The sequence below is a fragment of the Silene latifolia genome, chromosome 3 (assembly GCF_048544455.1).
Source record: "Silene latifolia isolate original U9 population chromosome 3, ASM4854445v1, whole genome shotgun sequence".
NCBI lineage: Eukaryota > Viridiplantae > Streptophyta > Magnoliopsida > Caryophyllales > Caryophyllaceae > Silene > Silene latifolia.
Window position 1 is genome coordinate 96,689,724 of NC_133528.1, and position 17,874 is coordinate 96,707,597.

Consider the following 17,874-nt stretch of genomic DNA (forward strand, 5'->3'; position numbering starts at 1 on the left):
CAACTAGCATATATACATCCTAATGCAAATGATTCTACTAACTAATATGCCATATAAACTAAATGCAAGTCCTAAGTTCACATTGTTATACCTCATCAATAGAAATAAAGCCACATAGTCATTAACATAAAGAGGAAAAAGGAGATTGGAAAGATCATACCATGCGGTCTTCAATATACTCATGTCTCGGATGTGGCGTAGTCGATCAATGTAAACAAGGATAGAGCAAACACAATATATACAACAATATATACATGACTACACTAGAAAGGAAATGAACTTGTTTTTGGTTTTTAAAATTTTCAAATTTTTATGGTTTTTTCGAAATTTTTCAATTTTTTTGGATTTTTGAATAAAGGTTAAGTTAAAATTCCCCATCCCCACACTAATATGGGCATTGTCCTCAATGGCCAAAATGATGGGAAATTATGCAAACATGATGCATGATTTCTACACTAAATGCAAGATACACTAATCTACACTACATGATGCATGGTTTTTTTGTTTATGACGGAGAGGATAATTTAGATTACCTCCCGTTGTGTATGCATGTACTTCCCCAAACCGAGTTAGACATTATTTCTAATGTCCTAAGGTTGGGTGTAGTTCATGCACACACGATGCAATGCATGAAACTAAATTTGTCATTTTGGATTTTCAAAAGGTGGGAACAATAAAATGAGAACACCTCAATGGGGCCGAGGTGTTAGTCCTCTATGGTGCTAGGACTACTCCAACAATGATCAAGATTGATAAAATACAAGTTAACAAAACACAAACTTCTTTTCATGAAACTTGAAAATTAAAGAGGGAAGATGAGGAAACTTCACTTAAACTTAGATGGGTGCCTCACGCCCACTCCACCTAGCCATGAAGTGATCCTCTAGAGATCGCCGTCTGATAGAGTCAAGAAGTGTCGAGTCACTAGGGCCTTTTTAGGCCAAGTATGCTTTTAATTAAGGGTCTTTTTGTCGGAATCAAGAGTTAATCTTCCCGTCCCGATGGTTGTCATAACTAATGCGTTTTGATTCATGTGTGGAGCTTCGTATGAGGATAGAACCCGGAATCCCAAGAGCAAACCTCTAGCCACACTAGTAGACAAGCAATCACGCGGAGACGACCTTACATGAACCAGTTACGGAGCCGACATCCCTTGCTATGAAGCATGAAGGCTAAGTAGTGAAGAACTCATGTTGAGGAAGTGAAGAAATAATTCGTTTCAGGCATTTTGGCAGACTGCCACGGCAGTCTGCCATTCAGCCGGTAGTCTGCCGTTGTGCTGTGCTCGTGACTTTTATTAAGCCCGTTGGCTTAAATTTAAGCCCAAATCCCGTATTACCCTAGAATTTCGTGCAGCCCTATAAATACCCCTCATGTTTGAAGACCTAGTTATGATCTAAGTATTGAATAATCTCTAGAAACTTGTAGTAGCAAGAACAATTTATTTTGGGTAAAAGTTGTAATCTTTTGGCTTTGGATGTTAATCTTTCCTCATTTCTTGGGCTTTTCTAAGAAGATGGAAGGCTAATTTTTCCATTACTTGATGTAATTTGATCAAAGTATCCAACTTTGGTAATTGTAAGACTCTTAAACCTCTCTTTATTTATCTAAAGTTCTTTCCTTGTGCTTAATTTCTTTTGTTGAGTGATTGAATGTTTGGGTTGGCCATCCTTGCATGTTATTTACTTGACTAGTGCAAATCCTAATGAAATGGTTTAATTTAGTTGGGATTGTTGAAGCAAATTTGTTGTTAGATTGATTTGGTTTAAAGGATTCTTACAACAAATAGGAAAGTTCTTGTCTTTTGCTCATTTGTATGGTTTAATCTCATGAGGAATTGATCCTAGCTTCATCTTTTGGTAAATTCTTAATGCTCATGCTTAGTCTCTTTTCATGGTTTAATGATTTGTTGCTTAAGCTTGAAGGGTATGTGTGGATGGTTTAATTTGCATGTATCAACATCTTGAGATGATAGTATTGGGTAGAAAATTGTAAGAGAGGAATAAAAGAGTCAAGCTTTGTCATTGTTGGGTTACTAAGAGAGAGTTACATCAAGTATTCCCCCTTTATATTGAATCTTGCATACTAGTTGTTTGTAGAATTTTCTCAATAGGAAGATATTCAAGTTCTACTCATATTTCCATGTTTGTTTCTCAAAACCAATCTTTTTTCCATCTATGTTCCCTACTAGTTGATCCTTGTTAATAGCCATTGTTTGTGATTATTTTCTTTTGATTAAGTTTAAAGTGTCATTAGCATCTTAATTAGTAGTAGAGACCCACTTAGTAGCCATTAATTTACAATTCAAGCTATAGTCTTATCCCCTTCTCTTGGGTACGACCCTTTACTTCCACTTTGCTATTGTTTTAAGTTTAAAGTTAGTAGAGTCAAAGTTTAGGTTATAAATTGTTAATTTGGTGGTTAATTCTAGTATATTAGCGACCTAGTCTTTTCCTTACCACCGTCATCTCCCTCTAGATCACTATCCCATATCTCCTTTGATGCATCACTCATACTCGGGTCCATGAACTCGTCCTCTTCACTTTCAAGCTCCACCGTGTCCCCTCCGCAAGAATTTTTGCTCCCTTCCTCTTGTCTCCCGTTTGCCCCTTCATTTGCCCTCTCCGAATTGAGGAAGAGTAAGTCCATTTGATCCCATGAGGGAAATGCTCCTTCCTCACTAAACCTTCCCCTTCGAACCATATCGTGGTATTGAGGATAGAGTGCATAGTAATTGTCCACGGAGGTTTCGTATTGTCGGTAGTGCAAATCTTGTAGTATTCCCGTGACAAAGTCATCACGGGGAAGGATGAAGGGGTTGGGATGGTTGTACGGTTGATAAGGAAATGGGTAGGGAGGCACTTTGATCTTCTCATCTTGAGATTGTTGCTCTTGTTGTTGTTGTTGTGGATTCGGAGGTGGTGGTGCTTGCCTTGCTTGATTCGGGATGAGGTAGGATAGGATTGGAGCTAAAGATCCTCTTCTTGGGGAGATAGGTGGTAGGCCGGTCATTGGAAGATAAATCGGATCGCTTCCTTTCATTAACCACTTGATCCGCTTATCGATCCCCTCAAGGGTTATCCAATGATGATGAATAAGAAGAAGATCTTCATTTATCCTCGTGTTTCCCAAAAGAGGAGCGTACTCATTATTCTCATTGAATCTCGGATTGAAATGCTTTGCAAGCCTAGTAATGAGTCCTCCATTCACAATGTGTTTTATCCCATCATCATCACCATTCCTAAACTTTGCCCATTTTTCGAGTAGCACAAGAGGTGCATTGAAGTGGTACACACTCCTTCCTTGAATATTGAGGTAGGATTCCATGAACACAAGGTCAAGTTGATTCACAATGGCCGGATCTCGGCGAGCAAGTAGAGTGCCGGAAAGGAATCGATAAGTAAGTCTCAAGATAGGATTTTGAATATGAAAAGCGAGACATTCCTTGGTGTGTATGAAATCCCGGCCGGTCATGGCCCTCCACAAAGGTTCAACACTATATTTCTTTGGCTTCGATGTCCGGGTAGGCGAAACATCGAGACCAAACACATTTGCGAATTCTACAAGGGTCATCATCCTAGAAACATTCTCCAACCTAAATTCTATGCATATTGTTTTGTTCAAGGTTGTAATCTTCAAAAAGCTCAAAAATTCAAGCACAAGAGATCGGTAAGTTTGTTCATACATGCGGAAAAGGGTAGAGAGACCAAATACTTCAAAGAGAGCTTCCACTTGGTGATAAATCCCAAGTTTCCTCAAGGTATCATGACATAAAAACTTAGTGGGGAGAATGTTCTTACTTAGAAGCCGGTGGAAGACTAGTCTTTGCACATCATTGATGAATTCACATTTGAGAAGTCATCAAGCCTTGTGAGATCTACAATTTCTTCATGCTCCCTTCTTAATGTGTTGACATGGGAGGTAGAAGAACTTCCCCTCATCCTTGGTCTCCTCCCATTCCTAAAAGAAGATCTCCTTGGTGCCATTCCTTGATTATTGAGCTGGATTTTTTTGATTTGTTAAGGAATAAAGATGCTCCTTGTGGATTGAGTGTTGCCTTTTAAACCCTAGAAATTTGGGGCTTTTTGATTTTGTGGGTTAAAAGAGTGATTGGGATATGCTTTGGAGTCATAAGGAGGTGGGTTTTTATAATACAAGTAGAAGGAAGGGTGATGTGTCACTAATTGTGTGGTGGGGTGTAATTAAATTAAGAGAAGTCGGGCTAAATCATCGCAGGAAGACGGGCGGATTCGAGCAGAAGACGCTCGGATTCTGTATTATCGGGACGGGCGAATTCTAGGTAAGATGCCCGGATTCTGTCACAGCTAACTTTCCAAAAATATGACGCCACAAAGACGGACGTCCCGACCCTAAGACGCTCGGATTCTTCTGAAAGGAGACGGGCGTCTTTTCACAAAGACGGACGGATTCTGAGACAGTGAAATTTCTTGAAATGCACAGGCAAAAAGACGGGCGTCTTTCTGCAAAGTCGGGCGGATTCTTTGGGACGAGCGTCTTCCTTCCTGAGACGCTCGGATTCTTCGACAGTTCCAAAACTTTTAATTTCACCGCTAAAAAGGACGGACGGATTCTTCCCAAACCGCCCGGATTCCAGCAGGACGGGCGGATTCCAATGAAGTCGCTCGGGTTCAAGCTGCGAATTTTTCCTTTGATTTCCTTTCCTCTTATAAATGCTTCCCCACACTTGAAAATTGGTTCCTTTCTTCATTCAAAATTCGTTAGTGACCCTCCCTCACTTACTCTCATGAAAAGAGTTTATGTTTATTATTAAAGAAATTCAATAAAATAATAAATACAAGTTAGAGGGTTAGTAAATTTACAAGTGGTGGTTTAGGGAGGACTCCACCAAACTCTCCCTTTTGATGATTCTTTCAGGGATGAGGAGGCCCGAGGTAGGTGACCTCGACCTCTCCAATAAACGCTCCCCCATAGTATGGCTTCAATCTTTGACCATTGACCTTGAACTTGCTTACATCTTCCGCCTTGAGTTCAAAATCTCCATATTTTCCAACTTCGGTTATCACATAGGGACCCATCCATCTAGAGTTCAACTTTCCCGGAAAAAGTCGGTAGCGGGAGTTGAATAGAAGGACTTTGTCCCCTTTGTGCAAGGCCTTTTGTCTAATTCTCTTGTCATGGAGAAATTTCATCCTTTCTTTGTAAATCTTTGCATTCTCATAGGATTGTAGTCGGAATTCCTCCAACTCTTGAATTTGAATCATCCTCTTTTAACCACTCAATTTGAGATCAAGATTAAGTGCTTGGATTGCCCAAAAAGCTTTGTACTCCAATTCGATTGGCAAATGACATGCTTTTCCATAGACAAGCTTGTAAGGGGAGGCTCCTATGGGAGTCTTATAGGCCGTCCTATAAGCCCAAAGAGCGTCATCAAGCTTTGTGCTCCAATCTTTTCGGGTCTTGTTTACAACTTTCTCAAGGATTTGCTTGATCTCTCTATTTGAAACTTCAACTTGACCGCTTGTTTGAGGATGGTATCCCAAGCCGGTCCTATGTTGGACACCATATTTGGTCAAAAGAGATGCAAGTTTATTCTCATGAAAATGCGTTCCTCCATTACTTATAATTGCTCTAGGAACTCCAAATCTTGGGAAGATTATCTTCTTGAAGAGCTTGGTGACCGTTTTTGCATCATCATTTGGAGTGGCAATTGCCTCCACCCACTTTGAGACGTAGTCTATGGCTACAAGGATGTACTTATTCCCATTGGATGTCACAAAGGGACCTTGGTAGTCGATCCCCTAAACATCGAAGATCTCTACCTCTAGAATGCCCCGTTGTGGCATTTCGTTCCTCCAAGAGATATTCCCCGTTCTTTGACAAGCATCGCAATGAATGATGAATTCTCTTGTGTCTTGAAACATTGTAGGCCAATAGAAGCCCGATTGAAGAATTTTTGCAATGGTCCTCCTTGCTCCATGGTGCCCACCGTAGGGTGATGAGTGACACCCTTCCAAGATTCCTTGGACTTCCCATTGAGGGATGCATCTCCGGTAGAGCCCATCACTACACTCCTTGTAGAGGTTTGGGTCATCCCAAAAGTACCTCTTTACTTCGAATAGGAACCTCTTTCTTTGGTTGTGGTTCAAATTTGGAGGGAGTACCTTTCCAACAATGTAATTAGCATAATCGGCAAACCATGGGGTGATGTGCCTTTCAAGTTGTGTTTGAATGGCCATCAAAATATCGTCGGGAAATGAGTCATTGATCGGGGTTTCTCCATGTTCATCATGAAACCGGATCCTTGACAAATGATCCGCCACTACATTTTCGGCTTCTTTCTTGTCTCTTATTTCCAAGTCAAATTCTTGAAGAAGCAAAATGCATCTCAACAACCTTGGTTTTGCCTCCTTCTTTATCAAGAGATGTCGGAGAGCACGGTGATCCGAAAAGACAATCACTTTGGATCCAAGTAAGTAGGAACGGAACTTGTCCAAAGCATAGACAATGGCAAGAAGCTCTTTCTCGGTGGTATCATAATTCACTTGGGAGGGATCAAGAGTCTTGCTTATATAATAGATGGCATGAAGAGCTCTTCCTACCCGTTGGCCAAGAACCGCTCCAACGGCGTAGTTGCTAGCATCACACATTATCTCGAACGGTAGTTCCCAAATTGGAGGTTGAATGATCGGTGCCGAGATTAGTGCTTCCTTGATTCTATTAAAGGCTTCAACACACTCATCAGTGAAAAGGAATTGGGCATCTTTAAGCAAGAGTTGAGTGAGGGGTTTCGCTATTTTTGAAAAATCCTTTATGAAACGGCGATAGAAACCCGCGTGACCGAGAAAGCTTCTCACCCCTCTAACATTCACGGGAGGTGGGAGTTTCTCTATCACCTCAACTTTAGCTTTATCGACCTCGATGCCCTTTTCCGAGATTAAATGACCCAAAACAATTCCTTCATTGACCATGAAGTGACACTTTTCCCAATTTAAAACAAGACTAACATCTTCACATTTTTGCAACACAAGAGAAAGATTATGCAAACATGAGTCAAAGTCCTTTCCATAAACACTAAAATCATCCATAAAAACTTCCATTATGGTCTCTAAGTAATCGGAGAAGACACTCATCATGCATCTTTGTAAAGTGGCGGGGGCATTACATAAACCAAAAGGAATCCTCCTATATGCAAAAGTACCATAAGGGCATGTGAAGGTGGTCTTATGTTGGTCATCCGGGTGTATAAGGATTTGGAAGAATCCCGAATACCCGTCAAGGTAACAAAAGAATTTGTTGGAGGCTAACCTCTCAAGCATTTGGTCAACGAATGGTAGGGGGAAATGATCCTTTCTTGTTGCGGAATTCAATTTTCGATAGTCAATGCACATACGCCAACCGGTGATCATCCTTGTGGGTATTAGCTCATTCTTCTCATTTGTCACTACCGTGGTACCTCCTTTCTTAGGTACCACTTGAACGGGGCTAACCCACAAAGAGTCCGATATGGGATATATGATTCCCGCATCCAGTAATTTCATAACCTCTCCTTTGACAACTTCTTGCATGTGGGGGTTCAATCTTCTTTGAGGTTGAATGGTAGGTCTATGGTTCTCCTCTAGATGAATTCTATGCATGAAAAAATTGGGACTTATCCCCTTAAGGTCATCTAGACTATAACATATAGCCTTCTCATGTTTTTTCAACACATCAAGCAATTTTCCCAATTGGTTCTCATCAAGTCTATCATTAACAATCACGGGTTTGGTCTTTGATTCATCAAGGTAAGCATATTTCAAATTTGGGGGAAGGGGTTTTAAAGTAGGAGTTTGTACCTCACTTTCCTCTTTTGGAGTTTCATTGAGAATTTGCTCCATCTCCATTAGAGATTCCATTCTCATAGCATATTCAACTTGTTCTTCATTCTCATCAATCTCATCACATTCAAGTTCCATGATGGATTCCTCTTGCTCTTGAGCTTGTAAAATATCTTCTAGGATAGATTGCTCATCTTCTATGGGTTGACATGCTTCCACAAGGATGTTATGCACTAATTCGGATTGTGCATGAGTAAGTTCTTTGTTAGCTAGAGCGGCCTCAAAAAGATCTACCTCCAATTCCCAATACATATTTTTAGCCTCACTTGCTTCCAAGGCTTCCAATGCTTGCATGGGATCTTTGAAGAAAGGTATACTTAAGTGGTCCTCTACAAAACAATCTATAAGGTCCATCTTGCAAAATATCAAACAACTTGAAAACAATTAGAACAAACCTTGAGGAGTTTTACTTCCCCAAGGCAAAGAAAGACACAACTAATAACAATATAAGAAAATCTAAATCAAGTTAACACCGTCCCCGGCAACGGCGCCATTTTTGGTCGGACACAATCTTTTCGGTAACTTGTCGTTAGGAGCACCTAGACCAAAACACAATTTATAACTTCACAAACAACTCTACAATTAGTAAAGAGGCAAGTAATGGTCGGATCCCAAGGGACGGGAATTGAGATGAGATTTCTATTGCAACTAGTGGTGTCTTAGGGGTGTCACAATTGGGATTGATGTAGAAGGTCACTAAACTAAATAGCAATGAAAGTAAACAAGCAAGATGAATTAAAAGGGTTGTAAACAATTGATAAAAAGCACTAGGGTGTCATGGGGTCATAGGGGAATCATGGGAATTGATCATACAAACATGTTCTCAAATTATAAGCAAGCAATTATTGTTGTGATGGATTGAGTTGGGTTATATCTTACAATCCTAGGAATGTTTGGGTCCCGGAGCTGGATCGATTAGATTGTACAACACCTACAAGTCGACTTAGTCTTCCCTACTCAACAACATGCATGGTCTAATGAGACTCGAGTTGGTTTATGTCTTACAAGTCTCATTGAAAAGATATGTTATAGGTAAAAAATGCAAGGATTCATAGGCTCACATTTCATCAAACATAACATGTGCATGAGTTGAGATCATAACAAGCAAGCAAATAAACCATGAAAGCATATTAATTTAAGCATGAATCATTCCCCATGTTGGTTTCCCCTAATTACCCATTAACCCTAGCTAGGTGACTACTCACTCATTATCATGTTGATCATGCTAGCAAGGTTGTCAATCATACTAAGAAAGTGAAACATGATGAATAAATGAAAGTAATTAACAATAATTAAAAAGGGATTAAGAGAATTATACCTACTAATGATCTCAATAACAAAGCAAAGAATAAAAGAAGTACTTAATGCTTGATTGAGAGGTTGTCAATCTCCCAATAATAACCCAAATAATCTTCAATTACCCAAAATAAAGGGTGAACAAAAGAGAGATTAAGGAAATAAAACTTGTATTAAAACTTCATTAATTGTTGATTAGAAAACTAAAGAGAGATTAAGTCCCTACTTAAGGAAACGCCGATATTTTTGGAAGGATGTGCATCTTTCTTGAAGCTTGAAGGAACGAAATTTGACTGCCTTGGAATCCGTGCGTCTTAGGCACGGGACGGGCGGATTCGGCGGTCTGGGCCCGGGCGTCTTTGAGAGAAGACGGGCGTATTCTGGTTGCTGTTGCCTGGGCGTCTTGTAAGGAAGACGCACGGATTGTGGCTTGGTGGACGGGCGTCTTCTTGGGAAGACGCACGGATTGTCATGCAGCGTGCTTTCTTCTTCTTTTTTTCCCTTTTCTTCATAAAATCCTTGGGGATTTCCTCGGGGATGCAAGGATCTTTTCTCATCATTGCCCATTTACTATAGTATTTACAAAGGCTTTCTAATCTTGTCTCTCCTTGATGCATGTTCATTGAATTCAATCAATTTAGTCTCATTTTGCCATGAAAATGCAAGGTTTGCACTCCTTTCCTACCAAAGACACAAAACCTCAAAGAAAATGCAAAACAATGAACTAAAGACAATAAATGACCCAAATATGCACTAAAAAGCATGGGAACAAGGCTAATTCGGGGACTAAATATGCTCTAATTGTGGTCACATCAACCGTCTTGAAGGAAATCCGGAATTACAAATAATAATAAAAATACAAAGCTATTCCTATTATACTTTTGTAATACGAAAAACTAGTAAAAAATAAAAGTAAAAAATAAAAGTGATACGAAAAACTAAGGCCATACCAAGATAAAATTACATACTTCAAAATTACATAAATAAAACACGACATTCATCAATAAAAAGCGCAGCATTATTATATGATCTAACATGCCAAATTATGTGCCAAATCGCCCTATTTAAACCTTATATCATATATAATCCGGTTTTATGGAAATGCGTGATAATAACTTATTAAAATCACAAATCAATACTTAACTCAAATTTAAGCCCAAGTTAATTATCCTAACCTTCTTAGGACTCAAAAATTAGTCTTCACTCAATTTTTGACAATAATTCAACTTGGTTTTCTATTATTGCTTATTAACCTTCTCTTAATCATAACAATTATGAAATAGTTCCCAATAAATCATAAAAATTTGGAAAAATTCGAAATCACATTTTTGTAAATACTGGAATATTATCAAGATTCCAAAAACACAATAAAATTTGCCCACAAAATATTTATAATCTACTTCATTAATATATCGTATAAATCATAACTTTTACCATTTAATCCAAATTAAACATACAAATTATGGAAAAATCAAAATCAAAATTTTGAACATTCTTAAATAATTTCCATAACCTGGAAATTGCAAAATTTCAATTTAAAATTTCGAATTAATTTTTATGACTAATAAAGTTGCCCTTTTATCGATTTTATCACATAAAAATCAATAAACATACCAAATCAATCAAAATTAATCATGCAACTTTATATCTGATGTTCATATCAATTATGGAAAAATTTCATGCCATAAAATTCATTTTAGCTATTTTTGCTAAAAAAATAGTCACTATTTATATCATTTTAACCATTAAAATTATAAATCATGCATAATAAATCACATTTATCTCAAATTTTACATACAATCTGTAAAATAAGCATGTGACATCATATTAAAATTTCATGGCCTATTTCGAAATTTAACTATTTTTAGTCATTTATCCTCCATTTATAGCATTTTTATCACATAAAAATCATAAATCATGCAATATTAATCACATTAATACGAAATTTTACATACAATACATAAAATATGCATGTGAGGTCATACTAAAAAATCACGGCCAGTAGTGAAGTTTAACTATTTTTAGTAAATAAAAGTTCATTTTACTCATAAAAATGTAATTATTTGACTAAAAATCATTAAAATAAGCAATAATCATCCATAAATCATCAATATAACCTAAAAATATTTTAGAACCAGAATATATAACATACAAAAATTTTCGTGGCTTTATCCTTATAAATCACAAAATATCTAGTTTTAATTAAGTTACATCTAACTCGGAGAAACCAAACCGATTATGCATGCAACACCAAAGCTCTTGATGCCAGTTGTGGGTTCATATACCCCTTTAGACTCATCTAATACATTTTATAACTTACCCATAATTTATATTTATGTGGATCTAGTGTATGCATAACAAAATAATGGAATAAGGAAGAAAATCGAGTTTCCTTACAATGTAAATGTACCGAATTTTGGGCACAAGTAAGGTCTCCTACCTTCACTTATTCTTGAGCATAATACATTGGAATTATCCTCCAACCTCAAGTATAGAGACACTCCTTAAAAATTGCACCCAAGACTTCCCTTAAAACTTATATACTAATTAACTAGAATAATATATTAGATATCCTTAAATATTCTAATAATATTTATATTACTACACTAGTAATATTATGTTGTAATATTAGAAAAAGATAAAACAATTTTATAAGATCTAAAACAATTTTAGAGAGAGTGATGAGAAGAAAACCACACAATACAATGTATTGTAAGAATGAAAAATAAGAGGAAAAACCCCATATAGAGGGTGCCGGTTTTGGAGGGCCAAAAGAAGCCAATGCATGCCCTCTTCTTTTCCTTTTGTTCTTCACAAGAAACTAGTTGTAAGGCTACTTACAAATAGGTTATGATGGTGTTTTGTTTTAACAATTAAATAAAAGATCCATTATCCGCTAAACCCTCCATTTTTCGGTCATTTTAGATAAAATGGACTTCCATTTTATTATGTCAATTTGTCATTTGTCACACAATATGTCACATGTAGTATGTAACATGTTATTAATTAATTTAATACATATTTAACAATTAAATATCATTATATACATTAATTAAATTACATATAACAAATTGTCTAGTAATTCATAATTACATGGTATAAAATGGGACATATTAATATAATTCACAATATTTTATAATTATAATTAACCATTCATTCTTATCTCAATTGTTTCATAAACAATAATCAATTTTAGTAATGAAAATATTTCAATTACTAAATGAATCTTATTTAATCAAATTTCAATAAGATACAAATATTCTCACTCACAAAAGAATTGTTCAAATTTAAGGAATTAATTAACTTGCATCATTATACAATTAACTAATTAGGCTATTAAGGGAATTGTCCTATAGGTGTGACCTTAAGGGATCAACTGATCACCACCGTCAAACGACAGTAATGTCAAACTCTAGTTAGCGAATTATTTCCGATTAATGTTGATCAATTGACTATATAATTGAATCATCCCTTTTGTATTTTTGTTATGAGATTTAATATGTGATCGCACTATTGTTGAGGACACATACTCCAACAATATCATCAAATAAATTGAATTGCATTTTCTTAGGAGTAATTAAAGCACACACTTATTTTTTTAAGTTCATTACAAGCTCTTGCTTCGAACATTTATTCTTTTACATTTTTTCGAACCACGTACAGGGTTTGATTTCATTTTTTCTAATGAATACGTAGACAATCCTTTACAGGATACAACCTGTCATTTCAAGATGTAAATAGAAGGACATTTGCATGTTGCATTTGAAATTCGACAAGAATAAATAAAGAAAATTTGTGAAAGTTTCTTAACTAATAAATCTTTTATTCTTTATTCCTTAAATAATAGTAATACGCCAAAAACATATAAATTTAAAATGCCCAAAATTAAAATACTAGGCTAGGATTCTAAAAACCCCGCCATTTATTACAACTCAAATAATAATAAATAATACCATAAAAATGACATGAGCTACTCTTCCATTTTCCCCTTGCCTTTGTCATCCTTGTCATATTTCTTGTCTCGACCACGAGCGGGACGCTCTTGCGTTATTTCCGATCTAATCACCAACGGTCGTTCTCGCGGTCTAGCTTTTCCATTTCGATCCACCACCCATCTTCTCGGCAGGAGCATTCTTTGGTTTCTTCGACGGACGGATGACCCGATATCCGGCCTCTTCTTCCTCCTCAGTTAAGTACTTTTGGTTCTCCTTCGCCACCTCGCGGATCTTATAGTCTATGGGCTCATGCTTCCTCAGCTTTTCACGTACCTCGGGGGTGCTGGCTTTCCTCCACTGCAGATGTGAGTCAGATACCCATAACGAGCCAACCGGAATGGGTATGAACCACATATTCCTTTGGGCCCAGCGAATAGCCCACTTTCGCCAAGACTCCGAAGTGTGCGCCAAGGCAGTTTGAGGGACGGTATCTAGCTTCGGGATTTTCTGTTTTAGGCCCACTTGCCTCATCAATCTCTCCGGAAAATTATAGACCATGAATTCCAGGTCGGGAACGCGAATCGACCGTGTCGGATCGAAGGACGATACTCCAGTCACCGATCTAAGATGCCACCAAGGAACGATCCACCTGATCAAGAGCCCACCTTCACTCTTCAATTTATTTTCCCAATAGTCGCATACTCGAGTGAAGTCCACCATGTATAGCCTCATTCTCATCGCAATTGATCGAGAGCGATATCCTGTCACGTCAACTGGGGGCTCGATCAACCGCAGCCTTTCCATCAGCCAGATCTGCAAAAAGGGGACAGAAATAAGTGTCAACGCCGGCAAAAAAAAAAGAGGAAAAAAAACGAAAAAAGAGAAAAAACGGCTGAATAGGACCAGAAAACGGGTTCTTACCTGTAAAATAATAGGACTCCCAAGATAAGGATGCTCGCGGTTCGCCTTCCTGTTGTCCAATCCTAGAATGGTCTCCCCTAGAACTAAGCATGCTGGGCTCCTGCGCAGTTCCATTTGCTCCACTATGGCTAAAAATCGCGGGTCACCCCTCATCTCTTGGTTCGCAAGCCTTCACAAGACATAGCAATGAAGAAGGCAAAATCCATAAGCTCAGCGCCTCACCACGTAAGAGATAGTAGGGTCCTCCTTATTTATAAATCGATCGACAAATTCAAACATACGGACACCTTTTGAGGTCACAAGACAGTCTACCTCAGCCTTGGTCAATCCAAGCAAGTCCCTAAATTTATTTTTGTAGCCTTGAGAGCTAGGGGGTATAGCCAGAACACTTTCTGCATCCCATCCTCCAACCGCAGCAATTTCTTCAGGAAAGGGACAAATTTCGCCTCTCGGGAAGGCAAATACATGGAAATTCGGGTCCCAATATTCAAGACAAGCATCCAAAAAGGGCCTAATTACCTTCACGAGTTTCAAACTTATGATTGATCCTAAGTTAAAAACACCCATGTCGTGTTTCTCCACAATCTTAAATTCATTCGTCCACTCCTTAATGCGATTTTCAAAGGCATCCATATTTTTGTTGGAAATATTTGAGAGGATATCTAAGGTTTAATGTAAAAGACGAAGTCGAGGAAGGGAGAATTGTGAGAATAGAAGCTCAACCGAGGTCTCTATTTATACTATTCGACGTTTCTTAATTTCTGTCGAGAAAAGACAAGCTGGAGAAAAGACGCAGCAGCTGCTGCGCCTCTTCGAAGGATCGCAGCTCCTGATGCGCCTCTTCCCCAGGCTCGTTTCCTCGTTCGACAGCCATGGGATCTTTCCTAATCTGTTTTAGTTAAATTTTCCTATTCCTATAGGGACTTAATTCGGTAATTTCGATTAATTACCAAATTCATGTTTCCTAATCTTTTACGGGTTCGCTTTTCGAGGCAAAATCGACGTTTTCACCAAATGCGCACACTTACTCGTTCTTTTGTTTTTTTTTTGAGGAATAATTTCACTCCCTCTTTTCAAAAATGTTTCTGATACACTTAGACATTTCTTTTAAATTTTTTAGGGGGTAACCCTCCCTACCCTCCGGCCGCGTCATTTTGTCCATTTTCGGGCACTTTTTTTATTTTCGTCATTTTGTCCATTTTTCGGGCAGTTTTTTTTTTTTTTTTTTTCATTTTCTTCTCCTTTTCGCGCTAATTTAGGCCATTTTAACTTTCTACGTGATTTCTTTTTGCTATATGTTTTTGCTTGTAATTTCCTACGTGAATTTCGGCAGCATGACAACCCAAACCGTCACATGCCAAACCTGTTTTTTTCAAAGCTAACCTGCAGATACAAACAAACACCCAGCAGCAAAGCCACGCAGGCCATCATATATACAACTAAAATGCAAAAATATACATCAAAATACGGGCTCCTGCCCAAAATGACATCCAAAATGTACAAATGTACAAACAGTCAGCAAGCTAGTCCTGACGACCCCTCAGCTCAGCCATTGTCGCCTCAAGGGTGGCGATCTCAGCATCTCTGACCTCGAGCTCTCTCAGGAAACGGGTCGTCTCCTCCTGGGACTGTGCCAGCTCGCGCTCCAAGCTACGCTCCCTCTACACAGAAAAACGGAGTGATACTTTACTTCACTTCACTTCACCAAATTGGAGATAATAAATAGAGACAGGTACAAAAGGTTCATACCTGCCGCCCCCAGCCACCTATGAGGGCCTCAATAGCGGTAGCTCACAGCCGGTTGGCCATTCTCCACAGCTCCACATGCATGGACGGTGCCACCTTCATTCAAATACGGAGAAGATTAAGCAAATGCATTCCTATGTAATAAATCATAAAATACAAAAGACAGCCAAAGCTGGGGGCTTACCCTCCTCACGACATGCTGCCACTTATCCAAGCCAGCATCAGTCACCGCCTTGCTAAAATCCCGGATGTCCGAGATCGTTGCCATGCCCGCTAAGTCAGTATACTCCAGCATCTATGGAAAAGCTGGGGGCTCGACGCCCGCCACCTCGATCTCCTGCAAAACTCAAATGGTTCATTATTTTGTTGATCATTCATCATCTATCAGATTTATCAAAGACAAGTAAACGGTAATTTTCTTACCACGATCGGCCAGTACGCTAGCCTCCGGCGAACAAACTCAGCGTACTCCTCCCCAGGGAGAAGGAGAGCGTCACCACTCGCGCCAGCCAGGTCAGCTGTCCTCTCAGCCTCTAAAGGCTCCCTAAACATCGTCCGTGGAGGGTCAATGGGAACCATAAAAATGTCATGGGAGCACTGCCCAGTCAAACGCTTACCCAGGTACCACGCAGGCCCCATGGGCGTCGTCAACAGCAACCTACTCGAACTCTGGGGATGAAGAACCTAAGCCACAAAGGCTGGGGCCCCAAAATAGCTCTCCCAAGGCCGGGACACCCACTAAAGCAAGAAAACGAGGGGTCATTCCTATGATCATCTCTAAATAATGGAAAGATAAAATGAAGATCAACGACACACTGTCCAGTCCCTCACGACAGGATATGCTCTCGGTACGTCCACCGCCCTCGTGGGCACAAAACCAGAAAAGTAAGAGTACACCCACGCCTGCAGGCAAAATAATAATGATTACAATTCATTCTCTACTAAAATGATCTTTCATATTTTCAAAAATGATCTTTCATATTTTCAAGAAAGGTTCATACCTCCAAAAGAAGTCCAGGACCAATAGTGGCAGGAGAAGTCCCCTTCTCCATCAGCTTCGGACGTACCATGGCCCTCATGTAGCGCGTGAGAACTGCAAAACTAGGAGTAACCCAGTCCCAGTGTCCTAGTCTACTTAAGTCAGAAAAAAAAGGAAGAAGCTTCGTCGATAGCCTCTCCCCCTTGTCTTCGAGGTAAATCAAAGACAACAACCACCACAACCACAAACGAGCCCTCTGCTCGGCCGTACAAGGCGGTGGAGGCACCATGCGTCCATCCATCCTCACTCTCGCCGGAACCCTGTCGCCGAAGTAGTCCCTAACGTAGGTACTCGGCACCAAACCAGGAACCTAGGCCACACCCGTAGCCAGGTTCCAGCCGATCAGACTCCTCGCCTTGGCCGAGTCTACTCTCATGACCGTCAATGGCCACATGAACGACTTCTCTCCACACGGCAGACCCGAGATTATGCCGTAGTCCTCCAAGGTGACCCCAGTCTCTCCAAAAGGCATATGGAAAGTCGAGGTCGTGTCCCAGAACCGATCAAGAAACGCTCGAATCAGCCTGAGGTTAGCCCAAATCTTCCTCTCCTTGATCTCCCTCCATCCTCGTACCAAGGAACCAAAGGCTCCCCGCTCGATGATAGCCTTCACCTCCTCAGACAGCTTCCCGAAGGCGTCCATCATCGTCGTGTAACCAGAAAAGGACCTCATGTTCCCAGCCTCCTGCGTCAATTCAAAAGAAAGCTTCCTTTAGTAGAGAAGTGCAAAAAATAAATAAGCATAAGTAAATGTGTAAGAAATAGATGAATAAAGGAATGACGGGCTGAAGGCTTACCATGCTCCTCGCCGTCCTGTACGACAGGCGGCTCTCCGCCGCCCAAAGGAGATGTCTACCATCCCATTTCTCAGCCCACTCAGGTGCTCCTGCAAGCTGTCGGCCGCCTCGTCCCACATTGTCCCTCCGCGCGGCCTCCTCCTCTATATCCTCCTCCATCTTCTGGGTTGCTCCCAGAGCGGTAGAAGGGTCTACGTCAGTTTCCATGGGGTCACTCCCCGACATAGAAGGAATATCCTCTGCAAACCGAGGTTAACAAAGTGATGTTGAGCACGTTTTCAAGC